This window comes from Pinus tabuliformis, chromosome 7 (genome assembly GCF_031772625.1).
Source record: "Pinus tabuliformis cultivar Carrire ecotype Pingquan chromosome 7, CPIR1, whole genome shotgun sequence".
Classification (NCBI taxonomy): Eukaryota; Viridiplantae; Streptophyta; class Pinopsida; order Pinales; family Pinaceae; genus Pinus; species Pinus tabuliformis.
Window position 1 is genome coordinate 1,120,122,798 of NC_142293.1, and position 16,427 is coordinate 1,120,139,224.

A 16,427-nucleotide genomic window follows, 5' to 3' on the forward strand; every position below is an offset into this window, starting at 1 on the left:
TATAGGCCCTTTCATGCATTTAGAAAGGGTCCTCAGTTTTTGTATAAACTCAAATCAGTAACTCACACTATTTTTCTTCTGATCTATTTTTTATGAAGACTGGTCCAGTATTTTGAATTTTGACGAAGAAAGCTTTGATGATATGTGCACTATTTCCTTTTGTGGAAGTGTTTCTAAGTTAGAAGAAGGAATTTGAATGCGATTGATATCGGGAGTGATTCAAATAACATATGGTACTATTATCTATGCTCTTGTGTCATTCTTTTATGTGAATTGGCATTCATTTAAATTTTGCTATCATTGAATATATGTATGTGTTTTAACAACAATCCTTGTACTTTTCACTATTGAATGTCTAAGGACTGTTATTCTTTCAATCATATCTATGTCTATGATATATATGAGGAATAGTGTAATAATGTTTGCTTGATTTCTTTGTTCAATTATTTGGGCTTAGTAATTATCATATGAATAAATATCTTTGTTTACCAACAAGAGTCATCTATATGCCTGTTTTTGGATGAAGACCATCGAAAGTTATGCTAAAAGCAGCAATTTCCCGGGATAGGATAGTTGTTTATAATTTTACTTTTAGATTAAATCATTCATCCATTATCATTATATTAGAGAATCAATCATTTATCCATCCTATATACCAATCGTTGGGAAACTGGTCCCATCATATCCAATCGGAGCCACCACACCAAACGGAAAAGGAGCTGCCTTTAAGGTTCGGATTGGGTGGTTATCCCCGATGTTGATGCAGCGATTTTCGAGGCATCAACATTTTTTCCACTAGAAGGAGGGCATGAACTATGAATGGCGAGAAAACCCAAACCTATAACCCATTCTGAGAGTAAAACTCCCTCCACCTCACCTCGTACCTCCCGTTTGCATGCTGGAAATCCAGTATTCAAGCGAGAAGAAGAGGAATCAACTACCACTGCTCAAACCCACCATACTTCAGAATAATTAAGTCCTGAGTCCCCTGAAGTTCAGTCTCTCATCCATAAACTTCAAGGTTTTTCGATATCACCACAGAAATCTGAGGTATCTCAAGGCAGTGAGACTTCGCAATTCAATTTACCTCACCCTCTCACCAGACTTCAGAGAGGAAAGCTCGGTATCGAACCTACTAAGTTGCCTTTACCCAAAAGGAAAAGGGCAAAAAAGAATACTGAAGGATCTGACAGTGAAACTTTCTCATCATCATCTTCCATCTCATCTTCCCCAGCGCGAAGTCAGCCATCCACTCCTTCATTACATATTGTTGTTCAACAGGGATCAAGAACTTCAACATCCCAACCCATTCAATCCTCAATATCAACTCCTTCCCAAACATCTGGAATTTCATCAGCAATATCATCCACTACTGGTTTTTCAATGGCTCAGAATCCATGGAATAGTCCTGGTGCGGTCACCATGCCTGCACCATTACACCCATTGCCTGATTTTCCTGAAAAATGGTTACCCAAGTTTAATCCAGATGCTGGAACACAAGCCGAAGAACATATTAATAATTTCATGTTATCAGTTAATTTGAAAGGAGTGACAGAGGAAGATGTTGTCGTTAGGATTTTCCCTTATACTTTGCAAGGATCAGCTGGGTCTTGGTATTTTTCCCTGCCCTCTGGATCCATTACCAGTTGGAACATTTTCCAAGAACAGTTTCTTACTAAGTATGGCGATGATAGATCTTTAGCAACATTAATCAATGATCTCTCCAATCTTAGGATAGAGCCTAAAGAACCTATTAAGGAATTCAACTCACGATTTAATAAACTCTTGAATAAGATTCCAACCGCCTCCAAACCAAGTGAACAAATCAGAAGCGAATGGTATATAACTGCCCTACCCTCAAATATAGCTATTTTTGTAGACAAGGTTGCAAAACCAAATTTAGCTGAAAACACGAAAGAGGCGCTTGCTGTAGAGAAAAATATTATTGCTTTAGAAAAGAAAGCTGCTCTTGAAGATAGAAAATCCAAAAAAGTTTCTTTCAAGGATGATTCAAAGAAGAAAACCCCTAAAGATCCATATGATATGGAAGGTTTACAAAAAGTCCTCAAGACTATGTCAAATGAAATGGTTGAAATCAAGAAGCAAGTAGCTGAAGCCTCAGCAAAAAGCCCATTTAGAAATTTTAAGAAACCTGAATCAAAACCACCAAATGCTATATCCAACGCAGATTCAGATCCTGTAGAAGAAGAAGAAGATGAAACAGTCTTGCCATCTGAGGAACCTGAAGAAGAGGAGACTGTTGAATGTCATGGCATGTGGGATTTTATTTTACCCACCTCCGATACAGAAAATGAACAAGAAGCTTTCCTTGTGACTACCAGGAGTAAAGGTACTCCTGAACCTGTCCAGACAACTTTGAAGAAAAGGAATGCAGGTTCCACTATTACCAAAGAAAAGATTCCTACAAAGAAAGCTTCAGCGATGCCATCCAAAAATCAACCATCATCTTCAAATCTACCTTCAACGTCTAAGAAATTGGTAGTGTCAGATTCTATGGAATACAATATTATCGAAGATATGAAGAAGACTAAGGCGAATATTACTATGTTTGAACTTAGCAAACTCAAACATCAACAGAAATTACTTCTTAAGGAGTTAAATGCCATTCCTTCTTCACCTCTTCCTAATGCTGTATTGTCCAAAGCTGCTAATGATTCAGGCCAACCACCTCCTGGTAGAGTGGAAGCTACTGATGCAGTCTTGACTGGGGATAGATCAAATTCTCATACTCCTCCTTTCCTCTTAACCTATGAGATCTATAATAGAAATCTACACAACTGTTTGATTGACTCAGGGGCTTCCTCTAATATAATGCCAACTTCAGTTTGTTCGAAACTGAACATCGAACCCCAAAAGTCTGCAATTCATATTGTACAGTTGGATAGAACTAAGGTCCAGGTTTTAGGGGAAATCAACTCAGTGACTATCAGGTTATCAACTGATCCTAGAGTGGTTCAAAGAATTGATATTTTGATCGCTGATATACTTGAATTCTATGGGTTGATTTTAAGTAGAGATTGGTCTGAAAAACTCCATGGTTATATTTCCACCGATTGGTCTCATATGTGGTTACTTTATAAAGAAAAACCAAATCAGATCAAGATTGATCGGGAGAGACACATGACCATACAGTTACCGAATTTGAACAAGAAAACCAACCAATAGCATTCAATAACAATATTTTGGGGAATTATTCATCTGAATCATTCTTTGGCAATTTCACTACCCAACCATCTCCTTTCCCAGTTAATAATCTCACATCTCAGATCGAAAACTTTTCACAAACAGATAGGTCAAGATGTGTTAATGTTGCTGAGGAAACTGTAAATAAAATTGTTGATAATTCTTTATTTTGGTCACTATATTTTGACGGGTCTAAGTCTAGTGAAGGTTCAGGAGCAGGATGTATTTTAGTTAGTCCTCAGGGAGAAAAAACTATGTTATCATGCAGATTGGAATTTGAATGCACAAACAACACAGCTAAATATGAGGCCCTAGTTCAAGGACTCTACAAAGAAATTGGCCTCAAGGTTCAATATTTGAAAGTGTTTGGTGATTCAGAAATTGTTATTAAACAGGTTAGAAATTCAATTCATTGCCTTTCTGGTCATCTCAAACACTATCAGTCTCTGGTACAGGAACTCATCTCTCAATTTTTAGCATTCAATATTTCTCCCATCCCTAGGTCCCAGAATGCAGCAGCAGACCTGCTAGCTAATGTTGCTTCCAGACTCCTACCATCCGAAGATTACAGCCTGGATAGATTTTCAGTAGAGTTAATTTTTAGACCATCAATTCCTGATAATGTCACCAATTTGCGAGTGTTCAATCATGATGAAGACATTTTAAACTTTTTGACTTCTGACAAATCCTATGATGACCGAATTATTGATGAAAATGATCATGACCTTTAGATGAAAGAATAGCAAGAGGAAAACTCAATACCAAAACAAGTGGTCAAGCTTGAAGATCTTTATGATATTAAAGACAGGTTTAAACGGGTGACCAATTCAAAACTCCAGAGTTCCACTTTAAGATTTGAATTGATAAACCTAGGAATTGAGGAAAACCCTCAAAACATCAATTTGGGACTAGGACTTTCTTCAGAATAAAGAACAACATTCATTAAGCTGTTAACAAAAAACAAATATGCCTTCTCTTGGAAATATGATGATTTGAAAACATACGATGCATCAATCATTCAACATACTATTCCAATGCTTTCTGAACAAAAACCAGTGCAACAGAAGTTAAGAAAGATTCATCCTAACCTAGAGAGTCAAATAAAGGCTGAATTAAATAAACTCTTGAAGGCTAAGATAATTTTTCCTGTGAGACATTCAAACTGGGTTTCCAACATGGTGCCTGTTAGAAAGAAAAATGGCGATATCAGGATTTGCATTGATTTCAGAAATCTTAATAAGGCAAGCCAAAAGGATAACTTCCCTTTACCTACTATGGAGCAGACATTACATTCAGTAGCTGGTTCAGAACTAATGTCCTTTTTAGACGGTTTTTCAGGATATAACCAAATTTTGGTCCATCCTGATCACAGGCTTAAAACTACCTTCAGAACTAAGTGGGGAACTTATGCCTACCAAAAAATGCCTTTTGGACTCATCAATGCAGGAGCTACATTTCAGAGAGCCATGGACATAGCGTTCAAAGGATTGCTCAATAAATCAGTAGTTGTCTATTTAGATGATATTACTGTATTTTCCAAGAAAAGGTCTAATCATTTACATGATTTAAAACAAATCTTTGAACATTGTAGAAAGTATGGTATCTCTCTTAATCCAAAGAAGTCCTTTTTTGCCCTTAATCAAGGAAAATTTTTAGGCTTCATTGTTTCAAAATATGGTATCTTTATTGATCTAGACAGAATTAAAGAGATTTCTGAAATTTCATTCCCTCATAATAAAAAATCCATGCAGTCATTTTTGGGTCAAATTAACTTTGTTAAACATTTTGTTCCAGATTTTTCCAAGATTATTTTACCATTGCAAATGATGATTAAGAAAAATTCGGTGTTTAAATGGGGATCTACAGAAAAAGAGGCATTTGATTGCATTAAATAATCAATAATTAATGCCCCTGCTTTAAGCACCCCCAATTTTTCTAATCATTTCATACTATATACCCTCGCATCCATTTTGTCATATGCAACAGTGTTGACTCAAATTAATGATCAAAACTTGGAAGCACCAATTTCGTTTTACAGCTCAAATCTTCAAGGTGCTGAACTAAGTTATTCGGAAGTTGAAAAACAAGCCTTTGATGTGTACAAAGCCATTAAACACTACAGGCCCTTCCTCTTAAAAGCTCACAAAAAATTTATAGTTCCTTTTTCAGCAGTAAGAGAATTACTAGTTCAAAGGGAATTAGGAGAAAAGAGAGCGAATTGGGTCACAACATTACAAGAATATGACTTGGAAATCAAGCCAGGAAAGATTGTCAAAGGCCAAGGTTTTTGCAGGTTGTTAGCAGGAGCATCCAACATTCAAGATAAGTACCACAAGTCCTAAATCACAATATACAGATCTGATTTTCTATTTAAAAAATGGGTACGCTCCTTCTAATCTTTCCTATAAAAACAAACGTGCCATTAGATTGAAAGCAAAAAACTTCACAATTATAGATGATGTATTGTTTAGGTGAAATTATGATTCAATTTTATTAAGATGCTTAGAAAAACCTGAAGCACAAAAAGTTTTGCAAGAACTTCATGATGGACCAGCAGGCTAACATTTTGGAGCTGACACCACAGCTCACAAAATCATTCATGCTAGGTATTATTGGCCCACCTTGTTCAGAGATACTAATGAATATGTAAGGAAATGCCAAAGTTTTCAAACATCCAGTGGAAGATAAAGAAATCTAGATTTCCCTTTGCAACCAGTCAACATTGAACAACCTTTTGAGCAATGGGGATTGGACATTATTGGAGAAATCACTCCACATTAATCCAAATAGCATAAGTATATCCTTACTGCCACTGATTACTTTACTAAGTGGGTTGAAGAAATTCCTTTAAAGACAACAAACTCTGAGGCAATTATGGAATTCATAGACCAATTCATTATTACCAGGTTTGGTGTCTCGAACACTCTTATTTTTGATAATACATCTTATTTCTCTGGAAATTCTATGTTTGAGTTCGCTATCAAAAGGGGATTTAAATTGAGGTATTCTATAAATTACTACCCTCAGGGTAATGGTTTGGCAGAATCCACCAATAAAAACCTTATTAGAATCATTAAGAGAACTATTGAGCAGAATCATAAAAACTGGCATAAATCTTTGATATTTGCACTATGGGCTGATAGAATAACTCAAAAAGCCTCTATAGGCACTTCTCCATTCAATCTAGTGTATGGAAAGGAAGTTGTCATACCAGCTAACTTAGTACTTCCATCCCTAGCTTTAGTGCAGTTTATTGAAGAAAGTCCCTCATCTTCTATTCAACTAAGACACGATCAAATTTTGAAACTAGAAGAAGAAAGGGAAAAAGCCAGAATTATACATGCAAAACATCAACAAATTATCAAGTCATCTTTTGATACAACTTCAACTAGTTCAAAACAATTATAAGTTGGTGATCGAGTTTTGAAATGAGACAAAGCCCATGAGGATAAAGGAAAACACACAAAGTTCCAAAAAATGTGGCTCGGACCATTTCAAATCAATGAGAAGATAGGCCCTTCTACTTTCATACTGCAAGATCTATCAGGAAAGAGAGATTCTCTTCTTGTTAACGGCCTTATCTTGAAAAAATTCTTCAATTGAGAAGGTAACCCCTTCTCCCTTTGTAAATATTCAATTTTCAGCTAAATTTTTGTACATAGCTTAGATTTTTAGGATTGTAGAAAAATAAAGTTAGCCTTCCATTGGTCTTTACTATATTGAAAAAGTTTCTCAAAAGAAACAGTTATGATATTTTCTTTTAAAATGGAAGCCTTAAACGAAAAGAAGATTCCTAGGAAATTAGGTATATTTAGATTCTGAAACCCCATTTTATTTTTGTAAACTCTTCTCAAGGATTAGAAGTACTGTAAACCATTTTAATGTTTTTAAGCAGCCTGAAAACGGTTATCAATACAAAACAGATACTGATTCAATCTTAGCATCTTCAACTCTTATCCTGTCATCCATCTTCTCTTAAGGAGAAAATTGTTCATCCCATTCATCAAGGGTTATAATTACTCAGAGTGTAATTCTAAAATATATTTGAGGTAAAAGATAAGAGGTCTTATTACAAGCCTACTTACCATGATCATAGGGAAATAATTCAACTGACAGTACCAATACTTCATATCAAAACAAGGTAATGGCTTATAATTATAAGACAAGGGGTCTCATCACGAGCCAACTTGTTCAATTAAATTACAACTAGTGAATGGAATTGTCAAAGAGCTGGCTACCAAACCAGGACAATGGCTTTTTATCTTACAAAATAAAGAAAAGAAAAAATGATGCAAAAATATGAAAACATATTTCTGGATTCATTCTTTTTTAATTATACTCTAAAATGGATGGGATAATGAACAATCAAATGGTTAAAAGGTATCCCTGTCGAGACTATAGACGTTTGCTGGCAGCAGAGGCTCTACCTATGACAAAGGAGTCATTATAAAGCTAAGTTGGAAAAGTTTTTGTTTTATCATTAGCAACCAATTAAGGCTAATTTAAAACATATAATGTATTTAATTGTAACATGAGAAGGGAATAGCAGAAATAGTTATCATTACATTCAGAATTTATGTTTGCCTAGTCATATTAGAATTTTTCGCTCGGATAAGATTTTCAGATTTAAAAAGTTTAAGTATTTTAACTTTTCCCAGAGATAACTGTTTCTCCCAGTGAATCGCCAATTGTTGTGCTGTACAACAACCCCCCATTTCATAAAATTTTTCTTGAAACATCATAATATGAAATGGGTCCCTTTTAATCATAGATGTGTGAATAAATTGGTATTAACTCATTATTAGAAAAAACCCTCATCAAAAGGTCCGACTGAAATATGATATACCTTTCAAACAATGATGAAATAAGTCTTTTAAAAAAATCATAAAGCTTTTTATTATTACGATAAAGCGATCGCAAGATCGCATATCGCAATAATAAGAAAGACATATAGAAGGACCCATTGAATTACTCCGATCCAAAAAGGGAAATCGCTATCGGATATTGGGGAAAGGCAAAGTGCATCATATATATAAGGCACCCCCCATTCCTTCGATGCGATAAAAGGTATCACTATTGGTAATCGGCTGTGGCAATCAATTCATTAACTATGACACCTTCAAATCCTTCGATGTGATAAGGCGTATCGCCATCGGCGATCGGAAATTTCGCAATAGCGTAAGTAAATTGACCCGAGCCCCTTCCCGATTGCGATACATTAAATCAAGGCGCGTGTTTCTAAGCATATTAAAGATTGGCATGCATTATACCACCTTTGGTGATTGAACGATATTTTGGACTATTATTTAAACCCTCCCTTTCACGTCACCAATCATCAAATGCGATTAGCCGCCAAAAATCTAAGCCACGCTTGAATCAATTATTCACCATATAGACGTTATGATGGATATTTAAAAGCTCCCTTATCATGATTGACAGGTGAAGCGGCCAATTAATGAAGCAGTTATGTCGAGATTTTCCACTTAGATTCTATCTGCAGCAATTTCACTATGATCTTTGATTATTCGTTAAAAGATATAACTCTTTCATATTGGCTCATGTTATCTATTTCTCTGTATCACGCTGGTTTCCTTCCTTGTGCAAAATTCCATCGAAATATCAAGTTTTAAGCAAATGGGAAAGAAATCCAAGGGATCCGCAGCAGCAGCGGCCCTTGCAGTAACAGTCCAGCTCACCAGTGACCTAGGACCAAGAAAAAAGGGCCTAATCTCATACATTACATGTCTCGGCCTTGGAAATACAAGATGGCAAAGCATCTATAATTTAATTGAGGCAGAAGAACTGGATGAAGTGTCGGAAGAAGCTACTGCAGGCTCAACTAATAAATCAGACACCTCCTTGAAAGATTTGGCCGACTCATTTTTGCATAGGATAGAAGCTCGGGAGAAAATTCTTCCTTACACTGATGTGGTCAGATGGGTGGTCGAACAAATTCCAGTTTCTAATAGGACATTTTGCACAATTGATGGAAGAGTTTTTGGTTCATTTCAGCCTAACGACTTAAGGAAAATGTATCATTTTCCTGAACCTGAAAAGAAATACAACAAAGCTTTTTTGGAGAAATTCGCAGAGGAGAATGAGATAGAATCAGCCCCGATTAGACAATGGAGACAGAATCCTACAAAGCATAAACATGAATCATCGGGTAAGTACTCCGTGGATTCCCTGTCATCTCCTTATTGTTATGTTGGGGCAATGATGTGTAGGATATGGGGAATGCATGATTAAGCAAAATTTACTATCGAAATGGTTCCTTTAATGGAAGCAGCTGTTAGTAGTTATGTCATGGATTGGGCGAATATATTGTCTGATAAATTAGCCTCTGCAATTCTTGATTTTAGATTCAATTCACGCAAAACCACCAGGACTATTCCCCCCTTCTATTACAGTGCTTATGTTATGGATATGCTTTGCTTTAATTCCGAATACCCGATACTTGGGTGGAGGTGGACGCCACAGGACCCTAAGCCAATCCACATCTATCATCAGATGTTATGGAAGGCACATTATAAAGACCACTTGTATCAAATCTGTAATGGTTTCATGTTGCCTATCTATTATGCCATTTTTGATAAGCCTGCTCCAAGGATTTCTAAGGAGGCAGAAGTTGACTTGATTGCTGTGGGGAATTGGTTCGGGGAAGATAAGTTCACATATATAAGGGTGTTTGGTAGCGCCACAAGACCCCATGTCCTCCCATTGTATGTACCTGATAAACTATTGGCACGAGAGTTAGCTTACCAAATAACAACCACGGGAACATCCAAAACTCTTAGGACTTCTAAAAAGCAATCATGGCCTATATTCCCTTTGAGATGCAGTGTTTATACTCTACTTGATTACAAACATGCTGAGAAGGAGACAGGAAAAATAAATATGCTCAATCTTGCGACCATTCCTAACAGGCAATTCGATCCCCGGAAGGTTGCCTATAATATGCTTGAACAAGCCAAACTTACTAAGTTTGACCATGAAAAAGATGAATTTGACGACCTATTTTCTTCAACAGAATCATTGTCTCAAGTTAAAACATTGGCCAAGATGAAGTATAATGATGAAGGACTGGTAGAATTCAATAGGCTCAAAGAACAGAGGTTGCGAACTTTGCCTCTAGACTTATTGGCTACTACACCAACAACTAAGTCAAGCGAGCCTGAACATAAGAGTATTGACGAGCCTCCTGCTACAGAGAAAATTCCTGCAAAAGGAAAAGAGAAGGAAACAAAGCAGGAGAAAGAAAAGAAGTAGGACCTTGAAGTTATTGATTTAGAGACTCAAATTGATCCCAAACTCCTCAAAGAGTGGAAACAATTTGACTCTATCATAAGCAATCCTGAGACTTCACAAGGATTTGGCATACCCCAAGTAACAGTCAGTCAAGAAACGACCACAACTACGGTTCTAATTGAAGGAACCAGTGGCCTACCCATTAGCAAAGATGCGGAAATAATTCCTAAAGATCCATCCGATCAGATTGTTTTATAGATAGAAGACATACCACCATTAGATGTCTCTTACAGTCCCAAACATAGGGCTATGGTGAAAAGACAGAGGAAAAGGAGGGGACTTGATCAATCTTCCCTTTTGCCAGATCAAACAGAGATGGATAATGTGGTGTGGAAGGAGGAATTTAACCCTTCCGATGATCTTACAAAACTTTCTCAGTATGCCAGAGCTTATTCGACAGCCACCATGGATAAATCCTCGGAAGTAAGCAATCTCCTTAAGGAAAAGGATCAAATGATTGGTTCATTGCAGTCACAGGTGTCTGAAGCACAACGAAAAATAGAACAATTAGAACAACAACTATCAATACAGCGGTAGACAAACAATCAATTAAATGAGCAATTTCTCAAAGAGAAACAGAGGATAGACTCGAGTGTAGTATAGAAACAAAGGGAATTATCTGAAGCATTGGCCGGATTAAAGGCGATGAATGAACAAATGAGCAAGACTAAGGATGAATGAATCGCTCAACTGTCACAAGAAGTAGAAAATTTCAGGAGCCTTCCTCAACTAGTAGAGTTCAGAACAAAAGCTCTACAAATCAATAAGGCATTGATTACACATCTAAAATTGCTATGTGATAACACTTCTCTAGTTGAGCCTCTTTGTGAGATTACTACATCAATAGTTGATAAATCAGTTGAAGCTAGGCAGCATTTAGAACAGGTCGATGAGACCTTAACCAGCTTTCTTGCTTGGCAAGACTCCCGTGAAGGACAAGCTGTGGATCTGCTCAAAATTCTAGAGTCACACAAAGACATGATTTTCCTAGAATGGCAGTCGCAACTAATGAAGGCAGAAAGAGAAACCTCAAGATGTCGGTTATCTACTAGAAATTTAATTGAATTTGTCAATGACACTCTTTATCTTTCTAACATGATTTCAAAGTGTAATCCGGGTAAATTGACATCGGCCAAAGCCTTGGAACAAACATGCAATCAGGAATTGGAAAAGAATGGAAGACTAATCACTGGCATCCAAAGTTTAACTTGGGATGCCTTTTGGTTTTTCTTAATCAAGCCATACAGTCAGAGGGCCACACTCAAATGTTTAATTCATGCCATTAGTTGCATGATTCCCGAGATCCAAGATGCCACATATTCAGCCCAACTGAATTCTCGTCTAAGTCGCCCTCTAGAATTGCAACCGATGCTAGATATTTGCTAGCTCAAGCCGAAGGGAGATCATCCGAAACAATGAATCATGTTGCCGACTGAGGACAAGCCGATTTTGAGGAGATATTTACAATATAGTTGTACCAATTAAATAGCACTTTTATTTTGTAATTAGTTAGCTTAATTAGTATTTATAGGCCCTTTCATGCATTTAGAAAGGGTCGTCAGTTTTTGTATAAACTCAAATCAGTAAGTCACACTATTGTGCTTCTGATCTATTTTTTATGAAGACTGGTCCAATTTTTTGAATTTTGACGAAGAAAGCTTTGATGATATGTGCACTATTGCCTTTTGTGGAAGTGTTTCTAAGTTAGAAGAAGGAATTTGAATGCAATTGATATCGGGAGTGATTCAAATAACATATGGTACTATTATCTATGCTCTTGTGTCATTCTTTTATGTGAATCGACATTCGTTTAAATTTTGCTATCATTGAATATATGTATGTGTTTTAATAGCAATCCTTGTACTTTTCACTATTGAATGTCTAAGGACTATGATTCTTTCAATCATATCTATGTCTATGATATATAAGGAATAGTGTAATAATGTTTTCTTGATTGCTTTGTTCAACTATTTGGGCTTAGTAATTATCATATGAATAAATATCTTTGTTTACCAACAAGAGTCATGTATATTCCTGTTTGTGGATGAAGACCATCAAAAGTTACGCTAAAAGTAGCAATTTCCCGGGATAGGATAGTTGTTTATAATTTTACTTTTAGATTAAATCATCATCCATTATCATTATATTAGAGAATCAATCATTTATCCATCCTATTTACCAATCATTTGGAAACTGGTCCCATTATATCCCTTCAGAGCCACCACACCAAACGGAAAAGGAGCTGCCTTTAAGGTCCGGACCGGGTGGTTATCCCCGATGTTGATGCAGCGATTTTCGAGGCATCAACAGGACTCATGTATCCTGCCCACATAGCGTACTGTCTGTGACTATGTCCCCTCTGGTAGTGTCTGTGATTTGAGGTATCCTTAGTGGCCATACTTTTATGGACTTACACAAGGTGACTGGAGTGGGCTGCCCTGGTACCTAACACAGACGAACCTACTTTGTCTTCAGTTTTTGGAAGGGTGCTCGTCTTCACGAGAGTACTTAGCCCTCAATCTAAGGTTTAGGCGAAGCTGTAGAGTAATCGTAACTGTACATTTGGCTAGCCTTCTCTATTATTCATTGAGATACTGGGTTTCATCTCCAGCGATTGGTTCTTATCAGACAGGGTCATTTCCCTCTATTTGTTGATTGATTCACTTAGTGTATTTTTTATATTTTTTTAGGTACCTGAGTGTTATCATTGAGACTTTAACAAATATCATGATAAAATTTATTGATAAAAATTAATGGTCACCGTGGCTACATCCGACCCTCGTCATCAATCTAGATGATTGTTAGGACTTCCTCCACTCATTGTGGAAGATCGCCGAGCTCCAGTGAACCAGATTCCCCATCTTCAGGAAATCAGTCTCCAAGATCTCACACAGAATCTGTTTGGACAACTGACAATTCAAGCTTACCGGAGGATTTCTTTACTGCAGGATTTCTTCCTCCCTATAACCCTCCGATCACGAATCTGTTGGACCCACTCTTGGTTCGTGTGGCACCTGTACCCCCTATGTCTTCAGTTGGAACATTTCCATCCATCCCGTCAACGACTAATGGGTCGTGGAACTTTTTGGACACTTTTGGTCCCCCACCACTTCCCTAGTCGACAATCACTACCACACCGTTGATGGCGAACCTTGCTATCCCATTTGTCCTAGGTACAAACCCTCACATGACACCCTCCACGAGTGGAACCTAGCCTATGTCAGGTTCCACCCATTTAGACTCTATACTTTCGAAAGTGCTAAATACAACGCTCCTTATAACGCTCAATATAGCACAGTTAGCACGGGTCCCCTCAACCAACAATATGGTTGGCATCCATTGTACAGTTCTAACCCCCAGATTCAAGTACCTGGGGGAAATCCCAATATGCATATACCGGTTGGGAACGTAACAATTCCCCCTCCATTTTCAGGCATGCATGGTCAGTCACTGATTGACGTGAGCACTCCTTATGTCAGTCAAGGACATATGGTTAGTTCTGTGGCGAGCAGGAATCCTCAAGGAGTTCCCAACCAATCCATGGGGGCACCCTACTCACAATTTCAAATGAGTCAAGGGGGCACTGCTTATCCCAGGGGAAATTCTATACCCCAGCATCACAATCCCCATGGAAATCAACATTACAATGCCATACCCCAAGAAAACTACTATACCACACAAACTATGTATAATATTGGGACTCAAACGATGGGAGGACCGCACGGATCATCAAGTCACATGTCATCGTCTTGGTCCGAGTCAGGGGCACCACACACTCTGCCTTTCTTGGCAACATTGGATATCCCCAACTTGTACAAACTTACAAATGACCCCATCTATCATAACTTACTCTGGCCGCCAATCCTGCATAAAATACCGACAGACATCCCCAAGTTTGAAGGGAAACAAGGGGAGGATCTGGGTACCCATATCACCACCTATCATCTTTGGTGTGTTTCTAACTCCATGGTGGATGATAGTATCCAGTTACGTCTTTTTCCCTGCACCCTTACTAGCAACGCAGCCAAGTGGTACATCGAGTTACCACGCGTGTCAGTAAATACCTTTGATGCTCTAGTGATGGAATTCTTAAAGAACTTCCAGCTACCCATCTGCTATGAGACTGGGATGGAACTCCTCACTTCATTACATTATGATACTGCCACCCACATATCTGATCATATACATGAATGGAGACATAGGCGGAGGTTAGTCAAAGATCCCCTCCCAGACTATCTCTTAGCCGACTGGTTCTGTAAGTCCCTACTCCCCCAAATCGCTAAGGATGACGCCTTAGGTGGTGCGATCATAGAAGATCAATCCATACGTTGTGACCCACACTTAGGTCTGATATATTCACAGTTTGGCACTCTTTAGGACGTAATCCCCAATGCCCCTCGCAACTCCAATGCTTCCGCTACTCAACATCCTGGAGCACACGCCGATGGGATTATCGATGCAACCTCTGGGCCTAATGTAAAAAAAATTAGCGGTCACATTATCCAGATGTCAGTGGCCCCCTGTACCAAATCAATTGCTCTTCCTACTGTTACACTAAAAAATGTCACCATGACTACTTACAGTTAGTATGGCTCAATCAACAGTCATGCTACCCTCTTAGGCAAGTCTTATGCCTCTGCTATCCATCTCAAACTCAAAAAAGAGAGAAAGTCTTGTAAAAAATGTGTTTATCTCTGGGGACACAGGTTCTCTCAAGCCTTACCTGCGGGGACGCTCACAATGTTCACAAAGACTACGTCCTTGGATGCTCTGTATGTTAAGGGACAGGTGCGTCCTTCTGTAAAAGGCAAAATGCGCAAGTTTCATCTTAAAAAAGTTACTTGTGGTTACTTCTAGAACTTTCTAGAGGTCGGTTTGATGAAATGGATGCGCCTCCAGTTGGTTCATGTATCCCTATTAAGGAGGAACTTATCCCATCAATAAGGGAGCTATCCCACCCAAAGAGGGGGATTATCCCATTGATGGTGGACCTGAATAACCTCTTTACAGCACTATAAATAAAGGCATTGAGCCAGAGGGAGAGGAGGTTGAAGCTATACATTTTCTTTGGGTAAATGCTGCAGGAATTAGGACTCCCATTTAGAACCTTGTGAGGAGAGATTGTCTTTGCTTGATTCTACTTGGAAGTGGGTGAGCTTTGTCAAAGTAGAGGAAAACCCTTGATGGACCCTGGGAGGAACTTGCACAACACCAAGGCCAGGTTGTAAGAGTTTCTTTGTTTCGTTATTAATACAAACTGGTTTATTTTTCTCAATAGCTTGTGTTAACGAGTTATTTCATGTGTTCCTTGGTCTGCATGTTGAATATATGTTTTATTATATGAAATGCAAGTGCTTGGTAATTGTTTGATTGTTTGTGGTTGCAGGAATTGATGTGAAGGAGGAGCTCATCCGGATCGGCAAGGATGGACTACAACAACAGCGTTTTGGAATAAGGTAAGCCTAAACACTTGTAGTTTTCATGTTTTAAAAGGTATATTTAGAGAAAGATCACTCCATTTTGTCTTGTTTGTCGCTAGAGAGTTTAGACTCCTAGGGAGGTCAGTTGTGTCCGCACAAACGACTTTTTCCGCCACGACAAATTGGCGACTCCACTGGGGAATCCATTAATGAGAAAGTCTTTTCCTTTGTGTGAACTTTGCTCTGAGAAAATCATTTTTATTTTCTGGTTTTTGACTGTGAGAATTAGTATTTGGGTGGCTTAGCTTTAGATTTAGTTAGATTTGGTTTTTCTTAACTTTTCCAGAAGGACGCACCCTCTGAGTACTGCACAGTGCGTCTTTGGACGCGCTGTTGCCGTTTGCACAGAGCGGGCCCGCGCCTGTTCTAACGGGTTGCCTGCGTCTTCCTGTAAAATTTAGGAAAATTCCATTTTTTGCTTTAATTGCTTTTAGA